The 17,359-nt window shown below is 44.3% G+C and overlaps 17 non-coding genes across 17 annotated transcripts; all 17 read left to right on the forward strand.

Annotated features, from left to right (window-relative positions):
• Positions 1–44: 44 nt before the first annotated feature.
• Positions 45–126, forward strand: TRNAS-UGA (transfer RNA serine (anticodon UGA)). Its single transcript has one exon. It is a non-coding gene; the product is annotated as a tRNA-Ser (tRNA).
• Positions 127–670: 544 nt separating this feature from the next.
• Positions 671–752, forward strand: TRNAS-CGA (transfer RNA serine (anticodon CGA)). The gene has a single exon. It is a non-coding gene; the product is annotated as a tRNA-Ser (tRNA).
• Positions 753–1,296: 544 nt separating this feature from the next.
• On the forward strand, positions 1,297–1,378 carry TRNAS-UGA (transfer RNA serine (anticodon UGA)). The gene has a single exon. It is a non-coding gene; the product is annotated as a tRNA-Ser (tRNA).
• Positions 1,379–1,922: 544 nt separating this feature from the next.
• On the forward strand, positions 1,923–2,004 carry TRNAS-UGA (transfer RNA serine (anticodon UGA)). The gene has a single exon. It is a non-coding gene; the product is annotated as a tRNA-Ser (tRNA).
• Positions 2,005–2,547: 543 nt separating this feature from the next.
• Positions 2,548–2,629, forward strand: TRNAS-CGA (transfer RNA serine (anticodon CGA)). The gene has a single exon. It is a non-coding gene; the product is annotated as a tRNA-Ser (tRNA).
• Positions 2,630–3,170: 541 nt separating this feature from the next.
• On the forward strand, positions 3,171–3,252 carry TRNAS-UGA (transfer RNA serine (anticodon UGA)). Its single transcript has one exon. It is a non-coding gene; the product is annotated as a tRNA-Ser (tRNA).
• A 542-nt stretch (positions 3,253–3,794) lies between these two features.
• TRNAS-UGA (transfer RNA serine (anticodon UGA)) lies at positions 3,795–3,876 on the forward strand. Its single transcript has one exon. It is a non-coding gene; the product is annotated as a tRNA-Ser (tRNA).
• A 1,795-nt stretch (positions 3,877–5,671) lies between these two features.
• On the forward strand, positions 5,672–5,752 carry TRNAS-CGA (transfer RNA serine (anticodon CGA)). Its single transcript has one exon. It is a non-coding gene; the product is annotated as a tRNA-Ser (tRNA).
• A 542-nt stretch (positions 5,753–6,294) lies between these two features.
• Positions 6,295–6,376, forward strand: TRNAS-CGA (transfer RNA serine (anticodon CGA)). The gene has a single exon. It is a non-coding gene; the product is annotated as a tRNA-Ser (tRNA).
• Positions 6,377–8,165: 1,789 nt separating this feature from the next.
• TRNAS-CGA (transfer RNA serine (anticodon CGA)) lies at positions 8,166–8,247 on the forward strand. The gene has a single exon. It is a non-coding gene; the product is annotated as a tRNA-Ser (tRNA).
• A 541-nt stretch (positions 8,248–8,788) lies between these two features.
• TRNAS-UGA (transfer RNA serine (anticodon UGA)) lies at positions 8,789–8,870 on the forward strand. The gene has a single exon. It is a non-coding gene; the product is annotated as a tRNA-Ser (tRNA).
• A 542-nt stretch (positions 8,871–9,412) lies between these two features.
• On the forward strand, positions 9,413–9,494 carry TRNAS-UGA (transfer RNA serine (anticodon UGA)). The gene has a single exon. It is a non-coding gene; the product is annotated as a tRNA-Ser (tRNA).
• A 1,795-nt stretch (positions 9,495–11,289) lies between these two features.
• Positions 11,290–11,370, forward strand: TRNAS-CGA (transfer RNA serine (anticodon CGA)). The gene has a single exon. It is a non-coding gene; the product is annotated as a tRNA-Ser (tRNA).
• Positions 11,371–11,912: 542 nt separating this feature from the next.
• On the forward strand, positions 11,913–11,997 carry TRNAS-CGA (transfer RNA serine (anticodon CGA)). The gene has a single exon. It is a non-coding gene; the product is annotated as a tRNA-Ser (tRNA).
• A 1,163-nt stretch (positions 11,998–13,160) lies between these two features.
• Positions 13,161–13,242, forward strand: TRNAS-CGA (transfer RNA serine (anticodon CGA)). Its single transcript has one exon. It is a non-coding gene; the product is annotated as a tRNA-Ser (tRNA).
• A 541-nt stretch (positions 13,243–13,783) lies between these two features.
• TRNAS-UGA (transfer RNA serine (anticodon UGA)) lies at positions 13,784–13,865 on the forward strand. Its single transcript has one exon. It is a non-coding gene; the product is annotated as a tRNA-Ser (tRNA).
• Positions 13,866–14,409: 544 nt separating this feature from the next.
• Positions 14,410–14,491, forward strand: TRNAS-CGA (transfer RNA serine (anticodon CGA)). The gene has a single exon. It is a non-coding gene; the product is annotated as a tRNA-Ser (tRNA).
• The last annotated feature ends 2,868 nt before the right edge of the window (positions 14,492–17,359 follow it).

A 17,359-nucleotide genomic window follows, 5' to 3' on the forward strand; every position in this document is an offset into this window, starting at 1 on the left:
AGCGAATGGCTCGTATACGACAACAGTGACATCATACTCATGCAGCTGCAATGGCCGAGTGGTTAAGGTGATGAACTTGAAATCCAAAGGGGTTTCCCCGCGTAGGTTCGAATCCTGCTTGCAGCGTCATGAGATTTTGCATGAATACCATTTGGTTTAGTTAAGTAAATGTTCACTTCTTGTTATGCAATCCTCATCAAGTCACAGAGTTAAACGGCGAAAACAAAAACTAGATGTAAACATTGAGACAATTTCCACACCCAGGAAGTGTTTTAGAGAGCAGGTGGCTCGGAAGGGTTGGTAGTCTGGACCTGTCCTGTCTGATCTAGACAAGTCAGGAACAGAGTAATTTTTTTTTATGAAGCATGTCTTGTTTAGGCTTTTGGACTCTTTCTGAGTACACTGAAGGGCCCGTTGCCACCCCCGTAATATAGGGAAAAGAGGGTAGAAATGCGCAGTGATTGATTACCGCTCATCTGTGCCCTGTCACTCACTTTGAGTGATACTTGTTGCTATTTTTATTAATTGTATGAAAGCATGTGAAATAAGTGAGGGCAACAGGGCACTGCTGGTTCCTGCCCCGTCCTTCTGTTACTTTATTTTTTAGGTCTCGGTCTGACGTGAGCAGCGCATGGCTCATATTCGACAACTGTGACACCATACTCATGGAGTTGCGATGGCCAAGTGGTTAAGGTGTTGGACTCGATATCCAATGGGGTTACCCTGTGCAGGTTTGAATCCTGCTTGCTGCGTTGTGTCATTTTGCATGAACACCATTTGCTTTGTTAAGGAAATGTTCACTTCTCGTTAGTCAATCCTCATCAAGTCACAGAGTTAAACAGCAAAAATTCAAACTAAATGTAAACATTAAGACAATTTCAACACTCATGAAGTGTTTTAGTGAGCAGGTGGTTCGGAAGGGTTCGTAGTCTGGACCTGTCCTGCCTGATGTTGACGAGTCACGAAAAGAGTACGTTTTTTTTATGTAGCGTGTCTTGTTTAGGCTTTTGGACTCTTTCTGAGTACACTTAAGGGCCCGGTCCCAGCGCCGTAATATAGGGAAAAGATGGTAGAAATGCGCAGTGATTGATTACTGCTCATCTGTGCCCTGTCACTCACTTTGAGTGATACGTGTTGCTATTTTTATTAATTGTATCAAAAGCATGTGAAATAAGTGAGGGCAACAGGGCACTGCTGGTACCTGCCCCGTCCTTCAGTTACTTTATTTTTTAGGTCTCGGTCTGAGGTGAGCAGCGCATGGCTCATATAAGACAACAGTGACATCATACTCATGGAGCTGCGACGGCCGAGTGGTTAAGGCGTTGGATCTGAAATCCAATGGGGTTTCCCCGCACAGGTTCGATTCCTGCTTGCAGTGTTGTGCAATTTTGCATGAACACCATTTGGTTTGTTAAGGAAATGTTCACTTCTCGTTACGCAATCCTCATTAAGTCACAGAGTTAAACAGCAAAAACTCAAACTAGATGTAAACATTGAGACAATTTCTACACCCAGGAAGTGTTTTAGAGAGCAGGTGGGTAGGAAGGGTTTGTAGTCTGGACCTGTCCTGCCTGATCTAGACAAGTCAGGAAAAGAATAATTATTTTTTTATGAAGCGTGTCTTGTTTAGGCTTTTGGACTCTTTCTGAGTACTCTTAAGGGCCCATTCCCAGTACCGTAATATAGGGAAAAGAGGGTAGGAATGTGCAGTGATTGATTACCGCTCATCTGTGCCCTGTCACTCACTTTGAGTGATGCGTGTTGCTATTTTTATTAATTGTATGAAAGCATGCGAAATAAGTGAGGGAGACAGGGCACTGCTGGTACGTGCCCCGTCCTTCCGTTACTTTAATTTTTAGGTCTCGGCCTGATGTGAGCAGCGCACGGCTCGTATACGACAACAGTGACATCATACTCTCGCAGCTGTGATGGCCGAGTGGTTAAGGCGTTGGACTTGAGAACCAATGGAGTTTCCCCGCTTAGGTTCGAATCCTGCTTGCAGTGTCAAGAGATTTTGCATGAACACCATTTGGTTTAGTTAAGTAAATGTTCACTTCTCGTTATGCAATCCTCATCAAGTCACAGAGTTAAACGGCAAAAACACAAACTAGATGTAAACATTGAGACAATTTCTACACCCAGTAAGTGTTTTAGAGAGCAGGTGGGTAGGAAGGGTTTGTAGTCTGGATCTGTCCTGCCTGATCTAGACAAGTCAGGAAAAGAGTAATTTTTTTTATGAAGCGTGTCTTGTTTAGGCTTTTGGACTCTTTCTGAGTACACTTAAAGGCCCGTTGCCACCGCCGTAATATAGGGAAAAGAGGGTAGAAATGCGCAGTGATTGATTACCACCCATCTGTGCCCTGTCACTCACTTTGAGTGATACGTGTTGCTATTTTTATTAATTGTATGAAAGAATGTTAAATAAGTGAGTACAACAGGGCGCTGCTGGTTCCTGCCCCGTCCTTATGTTACTTTATTTTTTAGGTCTCGGCCTGACGTGAGCAGCGCATGGTTCATATACGACAAAAGTGACAGCATACTCATGGAGCTGCGATGGCCGAGTGGTTAAGGCGTTGGACTCGAAATTCAATGGGGTTTCCAAGCGCAGGTTTGAATCCTGCTTGCAGCGTCGTCCAATTTTGCATGAACACCATTTGGTTTGTTAAGGAAATGTTCACTTCTCGTTACGCAATCCTCATCAAGTCACAGAGTTAAACAGCAAAAACTCAAACTAAATCTAAACATTAAGACAATTTCAACACTCAGGAAGTGTTTTAGAGAGCAGGTGGTTCGGAAGGGTTCGTAGTCTGGACCTGTCCTGCCTGATCTTGACGAGTCACGAAAAGAGTAATTACTTTATGTAGAGTGTCTTGTTTAGGCTTTTGGACTCTTTCTGAATACACTTGAGGGCCCGGTCCCAGCACCGTAATATAGGGAAAAGAGGGTGGAAATGCGCAGTGATTGATTACTGCTCATCTGTGCCCTGTCACTCACTTTGAGTGATACGTGTTGCTATTTTTATTAATTGTATGAAAGCAAGCGAAATAAGTGAGGGCAACAGAGCACTGCTGGTACCTGCCCGGTCCTTCAGTTACTTTATTTTTTAGGTCTCGGTCTGAGGTGAGCAGGGCATGGCTCATATACGACAACAGTGACATCATACTCATGGAGCTGCAATGGCCGAGTGGTTAAGGCGTTGGACTTGAAATCCAATGGGGTTTCCCCGCGCAGGTTCAAATCCTGCTTGTAGCGTTGTGCAATTTTGCATGAACACCATTTGGTTTGTTAAGGAAATGTTCACGTCTCGTTAGTCAATCCACATCAAGTCACAGAGTTAAACAGCAAAAATTCTAACTAAATGTAAACAGTAAGACAATTTCAACACTCAGGAAGTGTTTTAGATAGCAGGTGGTTCGGAAGGGTTCGTAGTCTGGACCTGTCCTGCTTGATCTTGACCAGTAACAAAAAGAGTAATTTTTTTATGTAACATGTCTTGTTTAGGCATTTGGACTCTTTCTGAGTACTCTTAAGGGCCCATTCCCAGCACCGTAATATAGGGAAAAGAGGGTAGGAATGTGCAGTGATTGATTACTGCTCATTCGTGCCCTGTCAATCACTTTGAGTGATGCGTGTTGCTATTTTTATTAATTGTATGAAAGCATGCGAAATAAGTGAGGAAGACAGGGCACTGCTGGTACGTGCCCCGTCCTTCCGTTACTTTAATTTTTTCGGTCTCGGCCTGATGTGAGCAGCGCATGGCTCGTATACGACAACATTGACATCATACTCTCGAAGCTGTGATGGCCGAGTGGTTAAGGTGTTGGACTTGAGATCCAATGGGGTTTCCCCGCTTAGGTTCGAATCCTGCTTGCAGTGTCATGAGATTTTGCATCAACACCATTTGGTTTAGTTAAGGAAATGTTCACTTCTCGTTATGCAATCCTCATCAAGTCACAGAGTTAAACGGCAAAAACTCAAACTAGATGTAAACATTGAGACAATTTCTACACCCTAGAAGTGTTTTAGAGAGCAGATGGGTAGGAAGGGTTTGTAGTCTGGACCTGTCCTGCCTGATCTAGACAAGTCAGGAAAAGAGTAACTTTTTTTTATGAAGCGTGTCTTGTTTAGGCTTTTGGACTCTTTCTGAGTACTCTTAAGGGCCCATTCCCAGCACCATAATATAGGGAAAAGAGGGTAGGAATGTGCAGTGATTGATTACCGCTCATCTGTGCCCTGTCACTCACTTTGAGTGATGCGTGTTGCTATTTTTATTAATTGTATGAAAGCATGCGAAATAAGTGAGGGAGACAGGGCACTGCTGGTACGTGCCCCGTCCTTCCGTTACTTTAACTTTTTAGGTGTCGGCCTGATGTGAGCAGCGCACGGCTCGTATACGACAACAGTGACATCATACTCACGCAGCTGCGAATGCCGAGTGGTTAAGGCGTGGACTTGAAATCCAATGGGGTTTCCTAGCTTAGGTTTGAATCCTGCTTGCAGCTTCATGAGATTTTGCATGAACACCATTTGGTTTAGTTAAGTAAATGTTCACTTCTCGTTATGCAATCCTCATCAAGTCACAGAGTTAAACGGCAACAACTCAAACTAGATGTAAACATTGAGACAATTTCTACACCCAGGAAGTGTTTTAGAGAGCAGGTGGCTAGGAAGGGTTTGTAGTCTGGACCGGTCCTGCCTGATCTAGACGAGTCACGAAAATAGTATTTTTTTTATGTAGCGTGTGTTGTTTAGGCTTTTGGACTCTTTCTGAGTACACTTAAGGGCCCATTCCCAGCGCCGTAATACAGGGAAAAGAGGGCAGAAATGTGCAGTGATTGATTACCGCTCATCTGTGCCCTTTCACTCACTTTGAGTGATGCGTGTTGCTATTTTTATTAATTGTATGAAAGCATGCGAAATAAGTGAGGGAGACAGGGCACTGCTGGTACATGCCCCGTCCTTCCGTTACTTTAAGTTTTTAGGTCTCGGCCTGACGTGAGCAGCGCATGACTCGTATACGACAACAGTGACATCATACACATGCAGCTGCGATGGCAGAGTGGGTAAGGTGTTGGACTTAAAATTCAATGGGGTTTCACTGTGTAGGATCGAATCCTGCTTGCAGGGTCATGAGATTTTGCATTAACACCATTTGGTTTAGTTAAGTAAATGTTCACTTCTCGTTATGCAGTCCTCTTCAAGTCATAGAGTTAAACGGCAAAAACTCAAACTAGATGTAAACATTGAGACAATTTCTACACCCAGGAAGTGTTTTACAGAGCAGGTGGCTCGGAAGGGTTCGTAGTCTGGACCTGTCCTGCCTGATCTAGACAAGTCACGAAAAGAGTAATTTTTTTTAATGAAGCGTGTCTTGGTTAGGCTTTTGGACTCCTTCTGAGTACACTTAAGGGCCCGTTGCCACCGCCGTAATATAGGGAAAAGAGGGTAGAAATGCGCAGTGATTGATTACTGCTCATCTGTGCCCTGTCACTCACTTTGAGTGATACGTGTTGCTATTTTTATTAATTGTATGAAAGCATGTGAAATAAGTGAGGGCAACAGGGCACTGCTGGTTCCTGCCCCGTCCTTATGTTACTTAATTTTTTAGGTCTCGGACTGACGTGAGCAGCGCATGGCTCATATACGACAACAGTGACATCATACTCATGGAGCTGCGATGGCCGAGTGGTTAAGGCATTGGACTCGAAATTCAATGGGTTTTCCTGCACAGGTTCGAATCCTGCTTGCAGCGTCGTACGCTTTTGCATGAACACCATTTGGTTTGTTAAGGAAATGTTCACTTCTCGTTACGCAATCCTCATCAAGTCACCGAGTTAAACAGCAAAAACTCAAACTAAATGTAAACATTAAGACAATTTCAACACTCAGGAAGAATTTTTGAGAGCAGGTGGTTCGGAAGGGTTCGTAGTCTGGACCTGTCCTGCCTGATGTTGACGAGTCACGAAAAGAGTAATTTTTTTTATGTAGAGTGTCTTGTTTTGGCTTTTGGACTCTTTCTGAGTACACTTGAGGGTCCGGTCCCAGCACCGTAATATAGGGAAAAGAGGGTAGAAATGCCCAGCGATTGATTACTGCTCATCTGTGCCCTGTCACTCACTTTGAGTGATACGTGTTGCTATTTTTATTAATTGTATGAAAGCAAGCGAAATAAGTGAGGGCAACAGAGCACTGCTGGTACCTGCCCCGTACTTCCGTTACTTTATTTTTTAGGTCTCGGTCTGACGTGAGCAGCGCATGGCTCATATACGACAACAGTGACATCATATCCATGGAGCTGCGATGGCCGAGTGGTTAAGGCATTGGACTCGATATCCAATGGGGTTTCCCTGCGCACGTTCGAATCCTGCTTGCAGTGACGTGTGATTTTGCATGAACACCATTTGGTTTGTTAAGGAAATGTTCACTTCTCGTTAGTCAATCCACATCAAGTCACAGTGTTAAACAGCAAAAATTCAAACTAAATGTAAACATTAAGACAGTTTCAACACTCAGGAAGTGTTTTAGAGAGCAGGTGGTTCGGAAGGGTTCGTAGTCTGGACCTGTCCTGCCTGATCTTGACGAGTCACAAAAAGAGTAATTTGTTCATGTAGCCTGTCTTGTTTAGGCTTTTGGACTCTTTCTGAGTACTCTTAAGGGCCCATTCCCAGCGCCGTAATATAGGGAAAAGAGGGTAGAAATGTAGAGTGATTGATTACCGCTCATCTGTGCCCTGTCACTCACTTTGAGTGATGCGTGTTGCTATTTTTATTAATTGTATCAAAGCATGTGAAATAAGTGAGGGCAACAGGGCACTGCTGGTACCTGCCCCGTCCTTCCGTTGCATTATTTTTTAGGTCTCGGCCTGACGTGAGCAGTGCATGGCTCGTATACGACAACATTGACATCATACTCATGCAGCTGCCATGGCCGTGTGGTTAAGGTGATGAACTTGAAATCCAATGGGGTTTCCCCACGTAGGTACGAATCCTGCTTGCAGCGTCATGAGATTTTGCATGAATACCATTTGGTTTAGTTAAGTAAATGTTCACTTCTTGTTATGCAATCCTCATCAAGTCACAGAGTTAAACGGCGAAAACAAAAACTAGATGTAAACATTGAGACAATTTCCACACCCAGGAAGTGTTTTAGAGAGCAGGTGGCTCGGAAGGGTTCATAGTCTGGACCTGTCCTGCCTGATCTAGACAAGTCAGGAAAAGAGTCATTTTTTTTATGAAGCATGTCTTGTTTAGGCTTTTGGGCTCTTTCTGAGTACACTGAAGGGCCCGTTGCCACCGCCGTAATATAGGGAAAAGGGGGTAGAAATGCGCAGTGATTGTTTACCGCTCATCTGTGCCCTGTCACTCCCTTTGAGTGATACTTGTTGCTATTTTTATTAATTGTATGAAAGCAAGCGAAATAAGTGAGGGCAACAGAGCACTGCTGGTACCTGCCCCGTACTTCCGTTACTTTATTTTTTAGGTCTCGGTCTGACGTGAGCAGCGCATGGCTCATATACGACAACAGTGACATCATATCCATGGAGCTGCGATGGCCGAGTGGTTAAGGCATTGGACTCGATATCCAATGGGGTTTCCCTGCGCCTGTTCGCATCCTGCTTGCAGTGACGTGTGATTTTGCATGAACACCATTTGGTTTGTTAAGGAAATGTTCACTTCTCGTTAGTCAATCCTTATCAAGTCACAGAGTTAAACAGCAAAAATTCAAACTAAATGTAAACATTAAGACGGTTTCAACACTCAGGAAGTGTTTTAGAGAGCAGGTGGTTCGGAAGGGTTCGTAGTCTGGACCTGTCCTGCCTGATCTTGACGAGTCACAAAAAGAGTAATTTGTTCATGTAGCGTGTCTTGTTTAGGCTTTTGGACTCTTTCTGAGTACTCTTAAGGGCCCATTCCCAGCGCCGTAATATAGGGAAAAGAGGGTAGGAATGTGCAGTGATTGATTACCGCTCATCTGTGCCCTGTCACTCACTTTGAGTGATGCGTGTTGCTATTTTTATTAATTGTATCAAAGCAAGCGAAATAAGTGAGGGCAACAGAGCACTGCTGGTACCTGCCCCGTACTTCCGTTACTTTATTTTTTAGGTCTCGGTCTGACGTGAGCAGCGCATGGTTCATATACGACAAAAGTGACAGCATACTCATGGAGCTGCGATGGCCGAGTGGTTAAGGCGTTGGACTCGAAATTCAATGGGGTTTCCATGCGCAGGTTTGAATCCTGCTTGCAGCGTCGTCCAATTTTGCATGAACACCATTTGGTTTGTTAAGGAAATGTTCACTTCTCGTTACGCAATCCTCATCAAGTCACAGAGTTAAACAGCAAAAACTCAAACTAAATCTAAACATTAAGACAATTTCAACACTCAGGAAGTGTTTTAGAGAGCAGGTGGTTCGGAAGGGTTCGTAGTCTGGACCTGTCCTGTCTGATCTTGACGAGTCACGAAAAGAGTAATTACTTTATGTAGAGTGTCTTGTTTAGGCTTTTGGACTCTTTCTGAATACACTTGAGGGCCCGGTCCCAGCGCCGTAATATAGGGAAAAGAGGGTGGAAATGCGCAGTGATTGATTACTGCTCATCTGTGCCCTGTCACTCACTTTGAGTGATACGTGTTGCTATTTTTATTAATTGTATGAAAGCAAACGAAATAAGTGAGGGCAACAGAGCACTGCTGGTACCTGCCCCGTCCTTCAGTTACTTTATTTTTTAGGTCTCGGTCTGAGGTGAGCAGGGCATGGCTCATATATGACAACAGTGACATCATACTCATGGAGCTGCAATGGCCGAGTGGTTAAGGCGTTGGACTTGAAATCCAGTGGGGTTTCCCCGCGCAGGTTCAAATCCTGCTTGTAGCGTTGTGCAATTTTGCATGAACACCATTTGGTTTGTTAAGGAAATGTTCACGTCTCGTTAGTCAATCCACATCAAGTCACAGAGTTAAACAGCAAAAATTCTAACTAAATGTAAACAGTAAGACAATTTCAACACTCAGGAAGTGTTTTAGATAGCAGGTGGTTCGGAAGGGTTCGTAGTCTGGACCTGTCCTGCTTGATCTTGACCAGTAACAAAAAGAGTAATTTTTTTATGTAACGTGTCTTGTTTAGGCATTTGGACTCTTTCTGAGTACTCTTAAGGGCCCATTCCCAGCACCGTAATATAGGGAAAAGAGGGTAGGAATGTGCAGTGATTGATTACTGCTCATCTGTGCCCTGTCAATCACTTTGAGTGATGCGTGTTGCTATTTTTATTAATTGTATGAAAGCATGCGAAATAAGTGAGGAAGACAGGGCACTGCTGGTACGTGCCCCGTCCTTCCGTTACTTTAATTTTTTCGGTCTCGGCCTGATGTGAGCAGCGCATGGCTCGTATACGACAACATTGACATCATACTCTCGAAGCTGTGATGTCCGAGTGGTTAAGGCGTTGGACTTGAGATCCAATGGGGTTTCCCCGCTTAGGTTCGAATCCTGCTTGCAGTGTCATGAGATTTTGCATCAACACCATTTGGTTTAGTTAAGGAAATGTTCACTTCTCGTTATGCAATCCTCATCAAGTCACAGAGTTAAACGGCAAAAACTCAAACTAGATGTAAACATTGAGACAATTTCTACACCCTAGAAGTGTTTTAGAGAGCAGGCGGGTAGGAAGGGTTTGTAGTCTGGACCTGTCCTGCCTGATCTAGACAAGTCAGGAAAAGAGTAACTTTTTTTTATGAAGCGTGTCTTGTTTAGGCTTTTGGACTCTTTCTGAGTACTCTTAAGGGCCCATTCCCAGCACCATAATATAGGGAAAAGAGGGTAGGAATGTGCAGTGATTGATTACCGCTCATCTGTGCCCTGTCACTCACTTTGAGTGATGCGTGTTGCTATTTTTATTAATTGTATGAAAGCATGCGAAATAAGTGAGGGAGACAGGGCACTGCTGGTACGTGCCCCGTCCTTCCGTTACTTTAACTTTTTAGGTGTCGGCCTGATGTGAGCAGCGCACGGCTCGTATACGACAACAGTGACATCATACTCACGCAGCTGCGAATGCCGAGTGGTTAAGGCGTGGACTTGAAATCCAATGGGGTTTCCTAGCTTAGGTTTGAATCCTGCTTGCAGCGTCATGAGATTTTGCATGAACACCATTTGGTTTAGTTAAGTAAATGTTCACTTCTCGTTATGCAATCCTCATCAAGTCACAGAGTTAAACGGCAACAACTCAAACTAGATGTAAACATTGAGACAATTTCTACACCCAGGAAGTGTTTTAGAGAGCAGGTAGCTAGGAAGGGTTTGTAGTCTGGACCGGTCCTGCCTGATCTAGACGAGTCACGAAAATAGTATTTTTTTTATGTAGCGTGTGTTGTTTAGGCTTTTGGACTCTTTCTGAGTACACTTAAGGGCCCATTCCCAGCGCCGTAATACAGGGAAAAGAGGGCAGAAATGTGCAGTGATTGATTACCGCTCATCTGTGCCCTTTCACTCACTTTGAGTGATGCGTGTTGCTATTTTTATTAATTGTATGAAAGCATGCGAAATAAGTGAGGGAGACAGGGCACTGCTGGTACATGCCCCGTCCTTCCGTTAATTTAAGTTTTTAGGTCTCGGCCTGACGTGAGCAGCGCATGACTCGTATACGACAACAGTGACATCATACACATGCAGCTGCGATGGCAGAGTGGGTAAGGTGTTGGACTTAAAATTCAATGGGGTTTCACTGTGTAGGATCGAATCCTGCTTGCAGGGTCATGAGATTTTGCATTAACACCATTTGGTTTAGTTAAGTAAATGTTCACTTCTCGTTATGCAGTCCTCTTCAAGTCATAGAGTTAAACGGCAAAAACTCAAACTAGATGTAAACATTGAGACAATTTCTACACCCAGGAAGTGTTTTACAGAGCAGGTGGCTCGGAAGGGTTCGTAGTCTGGACCTGTCCTGCCTGATCTAGACAAGTCACGAAAAGAGTAATTTTTTTTAATGAAGCGTGTCTTGGTTAGGCTTTTGGACTCCTTCCGAGTACACTTAAGGGCCCGTTGCCACCGCCGTAATATAGGGAAAAGAGGGTAGAAATGCGCAGTGATTGATTACTGCTCATCTGTGCCCTGTCACTCACTTTGAGTGATACGTGTTGCTATTTTTATTAATTGTATGAAAGCATGTGAAATAAGTGAGGGCAACAGGGCACTGCTGGTTCCTGCCCCGTCCTTATGTTACTTAATTTTTTAGGTCTCGGACTGACGTGAGCAGCGCATGGCTCATATACGACAACAGTGACATCATACTCATGGAGCTGCGATGGCCGAGTGGTTAAGGCATTGGACTCGAAATTCAATGGGTTTTCCTGCACAGGTTCGAATCCTGCTTGCAGCGTCGTACGCTTTTGCATGAACACCATTTGGTTTGTTAAGGAAATGTTCACTTCTCGTTACGCAATCCTCATCAAGTCACCGAGTTAAACAGCAAAAACTCAAACTAAATGTAAACATTAAGACAATTTCAACACTCAGGAAGAATTTTTGAGAGCAGGTGGTTCGGAAGGGTTCGTAGTCTGGACCTGTCCTGCCTGATCTTGACGAGTCACGAAAAGAGTAATTTTTTTTATGTAGAGTGTCTTGTTTTGGCTTTTGGACTCTTTCTGAGTACACTTGAGGGTCCGGTCCCAGCACCGTAATATAGGGAAAAGAGGGTAGAAATGCCCAGCGATTGATTACTGCTCATCTGTGCCCTGTCACTCACTTTGAGTGATACGTGTTGCTATTTTTATTAATTGTATGAAAGCAAGCGAAATAAGTGAGGGCAACAGAGCACTGCTGGTACCTGCCCCGTACTTCCGTTACTTTATTTTTTAGGTCTCGGTCTGACGTGAGCAGCGCATGGCTCATATACGACAACAGTGACAGCATATCCATGGAGCTGCGATGGCCGAGTGGTTAAGGCATTGGACTCGATATCCAATGGGGTTTCCCTGCGCACGTTCGAATCCTGCTTGCAGGGACGTGTGATTTTGCATGAACACCATTTGGTTTGTTAAGGAAATGTTCACTTCTCGTTAGTCAATCCACATCAAGTCACAGTGTTAAACAGCAAAAATTCAAACTAAATGTAAACATTAAGACAGTTTCAACACTCAGGAAGTGTTTTAGAGAGCAGGTGGTTCGGAAGGGTTCGTAGTCTGGACCTGTCCTGCCTGATCTTGACGAGTCACAAAAAGAGTAATTTGTTCATGTAGCGTGTCTTGTTTAGGCTTTTGGACTCTTTCTGAGTACTCTTAAGGGCCCATTCCCAGCGCCGTAATATAGGGAAAAGAGGGTAGGAATGTGCAGTGATTGATTACCGCTCATCTGTGCCCTGTCACTCACTTTGAGTGATGCGTGTTGCTATTTTTATTAATTGTATCAAAGCATGTGAAATAAGTGAGGGCAACAGGGCACTGCTGGTACCTGCCCCGTCCTTCCGTTGCTTTATTTTTTAGGTCTCGGCCTGACGTGAGCAGTGCATGGCTCGTATACGACAACATTGACATCATACTCATGCAGCTGCCATGGCCATGTGGTTAAGGTGATGAACTTGAAATACAATGGGGTTTCCCCGCGTAGGTTCGAATCCTGCTTGCAGCGTCATGAGATTTTGCATGAATACCATTTGGTTTAGTTAAGTAAATGTTCACTTCTTGTTATGCAATCCTCATCAAGTCACAGAGTTAAACGGCGAAATCAAAAACTAGATGTAAACATTGAGACAATTTCCACACCCAGGAAGTGTTTTAGAGAGCAGGTGGCTCGGAAGGGTTCATAGTCTGGACCTGTCCTGCCTGATCTAGACAAGTCAGGAAAAGAGTCATTTTTTTTATGAAGCATGTCTTGTTTAGGCTTTTGGGCTCTTTCTGAGTACACTGAAGGGCCCTTTGCCACCGCCGTAATATAGGGAAAAGAGAGTAGAAATGCGCAGTGATTGTTTACCGCTCATCTGTGCCCTGTCACTCCCTTTGAGTGATACTTGTTGCTATTTTTATTAATTGTATGAAAGCAAGCGAAATAAGTGAGGGCAACAGAGCACTGCTGGTACCTGCCCCGTACTTCCGTTACTTTATTTTTTAGGTCTCGGTCTGACGTGAGCAGCGCATGGCTCATATACGACAACAGTGACATCATATCCATGGAGCTGCGATGGCCGAGTGGTTAAGGCATTGGACTCGATATCCAATGGGGTTTCCCTGCGCACGTTCGCATCCTGCTTGCAGTGACGTGTGATTTTGCATGAACACCATTTGGTTTGTTAAGGAAATGTTCACTTCTCGTTAGTCAATCCTCATCAAGTCACAGAGTTAAACAGCAAAAATTCAAACTAAATGTAAACATTAAGACAGTTTCAACACTCAGGAAGTGTTTTAGAGAGCAGGTGGTTCGGAAGGGTTCGTAGTCTGGACCTGTCCTGCCTGATCTTGACGAGTCACAAAAAGAGTAATTTGTTCATGTAGCGTGTCTTGTTTAGGCTTTTGGACTCTTTCTGAGTACTCTTAAGGGCCCATTCCCAGCGCCGTAATATAGGGAAAAGAGGGTAGGAATGTGCAGTGATTGATTACCGCTCATCTGTGCCCTGTCACTCACTTTGAGTGATGCGTGTTGCTATTTTTGTTAATTGTATCAAAGCATGTGAAATAAGTGAGGGCAACAGGGCACTGCTGGTACCTTCCCCGTCCTTCCGTTGCTTTATTTTTTAGGTCTCGGCCTGAAGTGAGCAGTGCATGGCTCGTATACGACAACAGTGACATAATACTCATGCAGCTGCCATAGCCGAGTGGTTAAGGTGATGAACTTGAAATCCAATAGGGTTTCCCCGCGTAGGTTCGAATCCTGCTTGCAGCGTCATGGGATTTTGCATGAATACCATTTGGTTTAGTTAAGTAAATGTTCACTTCTTGTTATGCAATCCTCATCAAGTCACAGAGTTAAACGGCGAAAACAAAAACTAGATGTAAACATTGAGACAATTTCCACACCCAGGAAGTGTTTTAGAGAGCAGGTGGCTCGGAAGGGTTCATAGTCTGGACCTGTCCTGCCTGATATAGACAAGTCAGGAAAAGAGTAATTTTTTTTTATGAAGCATGTCTTGTTTAGGCTTTTGGGCTCTTTCTGAGTACACTGAAGGGCCCGTTGCCACCGCCGTAATATAGGGAAAAGAGGGTAGAAATGCGCAGTGATTGTTTACCGCTCATCTGTGCCCTGTCACTCCCTTTGAGTGATACTTGTTGCTATTTTTATTAATTGTATGAAAGCAAGCGAAATAAGTGAGGGCAACAGAGCACTGCTGGTACCTGCCACGTACTTCCGTTACTTTATTTTTTAGGTCTCGGTCTGACGTGAGCAGCGCATGGCTCATATACGACAACAGTGACATCATATCCATGGATCTGCGATGGCCGAGTGGTTAAGGCATTGGACTCGATATCCAATGGGGTTTCCCTGCGCACGTTCGAATCCTGCTTGCAGTGACGTGTGATTTTGCATGAACACCATTTGGTTTGTTAAGGAAATGTTCACTTCTCGTTAGTCAATCCTCATCAAGTCACAGAGTTAAACAGCAAAATTCAAACTAAATGTAAACATTAAGACAGTTTCAACACTCAGGAAGTGTTTTAGAGAGCAGGTGGTTCGGAAGGGTTCGTAGTCTGAACCTGTCCTGCCTGATCTTGACGAGTCACAAAAAGAGTAATTTGTTCATGTAGCGTGTCTTGTTTAGGCTTTTGGACTCTTTCTGAGTACTCTTAAGGACCCATTCCCAGCGCCGTAATATAGGGAAAAGAGGGTAGAAATGTGCAGTGATTGATTACCGCTCATCTGTGCCCTGTCACTCACTTTGAGTGATGCGTGTTGCTATTTTTATTAATTGTATCAAAGCATGTGAAATAAGTGAGGGCAACAGGGCACTGCTGGTACCTTCCCCGTCCTACCGTTGCTTTATTTTTTAGGTCTCGGCCTGACGTGAGCAGTGCATGGCTCGTATACGACAACAGTGACATCATTCTCATGCAGCTGCCATGGCCGAGTGGTTAAGGTGATGAACTTGAAATCCAATATGTTTTTCCCGCGTAGGTTTGAATCCTGCTTGCAGCGTCATTAGATTTTGCATGAATACCATTTGGTTTAGTTAAGTAAATGTTCACTTCTTGTTATGCAATCCTCATCAAGTCACAGAGTTAAACAGCAAAAATTAAACTAAATGTAAACAGTAAGGCAATTTCAACACTCAGGAAGTGTTTTAGATAGCAGGTGGTTCGGAAGGGTTCGTAGTCTGGACCTGTCCTGCCTTATCTTGACGAGTCACAAAAAGAGTAATTTGTTCATGTAGCGTGTCTTGTTTAGGCTTTTGGACTCTTTCTGAGTACTCTTAAGGGCCCATTCCCAGCGCCGTAATATAGGGAAAAGAGGGTAGAAATGTGCAGTGATTGATTACCGCTCATCTGTGCCCTGTCACTCACTTTGAGTGATGCGTGTTGCTATTTTTATTAATTGTATCAAAGCATGTGAAATAAGTGAGGGCTACAGAGCACTGCTGGTACCTTCCCCGTCCTTCCGCTGCTTTATTTTTTAGGTCTCGGCCTGACGTGAGCAGTGCATGGCTCGTATACGACAACAGTGACATCATACTCATGCAGCTGCCATGGCCGAGTTGTTAAGGTGATGAACTTGAAATCCAATAGGGTTTCCCCTGAAGGACTGGACTTTTTCTAAGGTCCAGCGGTGCCAGGGAACAACACCTGAAACCTTCGTGGGATACCTGTTCAGCGCACAAATGACAGAGACACGGGACACTTCTTTCGGCGTCAAAGATCAGCGTTTATTACTGCAGGGAGGCAAAAGTCACAAGAAGTACAACAGAGTGTAGGTTCTGAGAGTCTGCTTCAAATTGCAAATGTGGATCGCTCCTTTTATACACATTTTCGTCATTGCACAACACACGGACAAAAGGTTACAACTCAGTTCCCACAGTAAACTTCAAAAGGACTTCTTTCATGTTTTCAGAACCCCGGAACATAATTTCAGTAACATTGCCGGTTCCCAACTGTAAAAGCACATCTTCTCACCATTAGCCACATTCCACTCTAGTTGTAAACGAACGAAAGAAAGAGACAGGAACAGCTGCAAGGAAGACAGACAACAGTAAAGGAAAGAGTGTGAGGGTAATATCGGAAGCATGATCACAGAATCAAGGGATTCGAACCTAACACATGCGCGGCTGAAACAATAGACCGGCACGGCAAGATTACCCTCAAGCGGAGCCATCTGCCTTTGCAGTGTCATCCCCTCGTCATAAAAGACGCACAAAAGGAATATGCATCTCCCGCAAGGCTTGGGAACTAAGGGTCATAGCGCGGACAGTTGCCTGCTCGCTGACTACGTGAGGGCAAGAAACAAAATGGGTGCCGTATCTAAAATGGAACCCGAGGGTTCAGAAGAAGAAACGCGTAAATAAGGTGAACCCTTCCAAGTAGTGTAACGAAAACGCGTACACTTACTAAACTCGTTATTTACGGTTCATAGATACCAAACTTGCCCATATTCGACCATGCCCAGAACATCATAACGATTCTCACGGAACCTCAGACGCTCCTTTTGCCCTCATGTAGGCAAGAACTAGTCGAAGTCGGAATCGATCTCGATGTTCATCAGATCATTCAGATGTTGTTGGAACATTATTCTATCCATTAATGTCTCTTTGGTAGCAGGTGGCCTTCTTATACACGTTGTAGCACAAAGGCCACATAAGGCAGGACCACACTGTACACAAAGACAACACGTGAACAGAAACGTAACAACAACCCCTATGATCATCAGAATCTTCCAACCCCATGTCGACATTAGGCCCCAAAACCATCCTAGAAGCGTCCAATCTCCCTTGTCCACGTGTATGGACTCTGAGATTTTATGCAACTTTGAGATGGCTTGGTAAACGGTTGGAGCGTTATCAGGTATGAAAATGCAGCAGCTCGAATGGATCACCTTGCACACACCACCTCTATCTGCTAGTACACCGTCTAGAACCATACGGTTCTGTAGTGTCATAAGTCTATCCGCCTGAAGCTCTGCTGTCAGGTTACCAAGGGCACTTGCAGTTATGTTAGCGGTCGATTCCACCACACGAGTTAACTGTCTCAAGTTCCTACTATTAATCATAGGACCCCAAAACGGTAGGAAACCCTTAAAGAAGTCTCCTGCCTCTTGACCGGCAGTATCTTCTTTACTAATAACGCCTCTCACAACTCTGGTCTTGTGATAGTCTGAGGCGACGGTAAAAGTCGGAGGTAAAAGATTCGCGATATAACATGTGCCCGAGAAGTCATGGGGCAACCATGTGTATG

The sequence above is a fragment of the Lissotriton helveticus genome, chromosome 11 (assembly GCF_964261635.1).
Source record: "Lissotriton helveticus chromosome 11, aLisHel1.1, whole genome shotgun sequence".
Classification (NCBI taxonomy): Eukaryota; Metazoa; Chordata; class Amphibia; order Caudata; family Salamandridae; genus Lissotriton; species Lissotriton helveticus.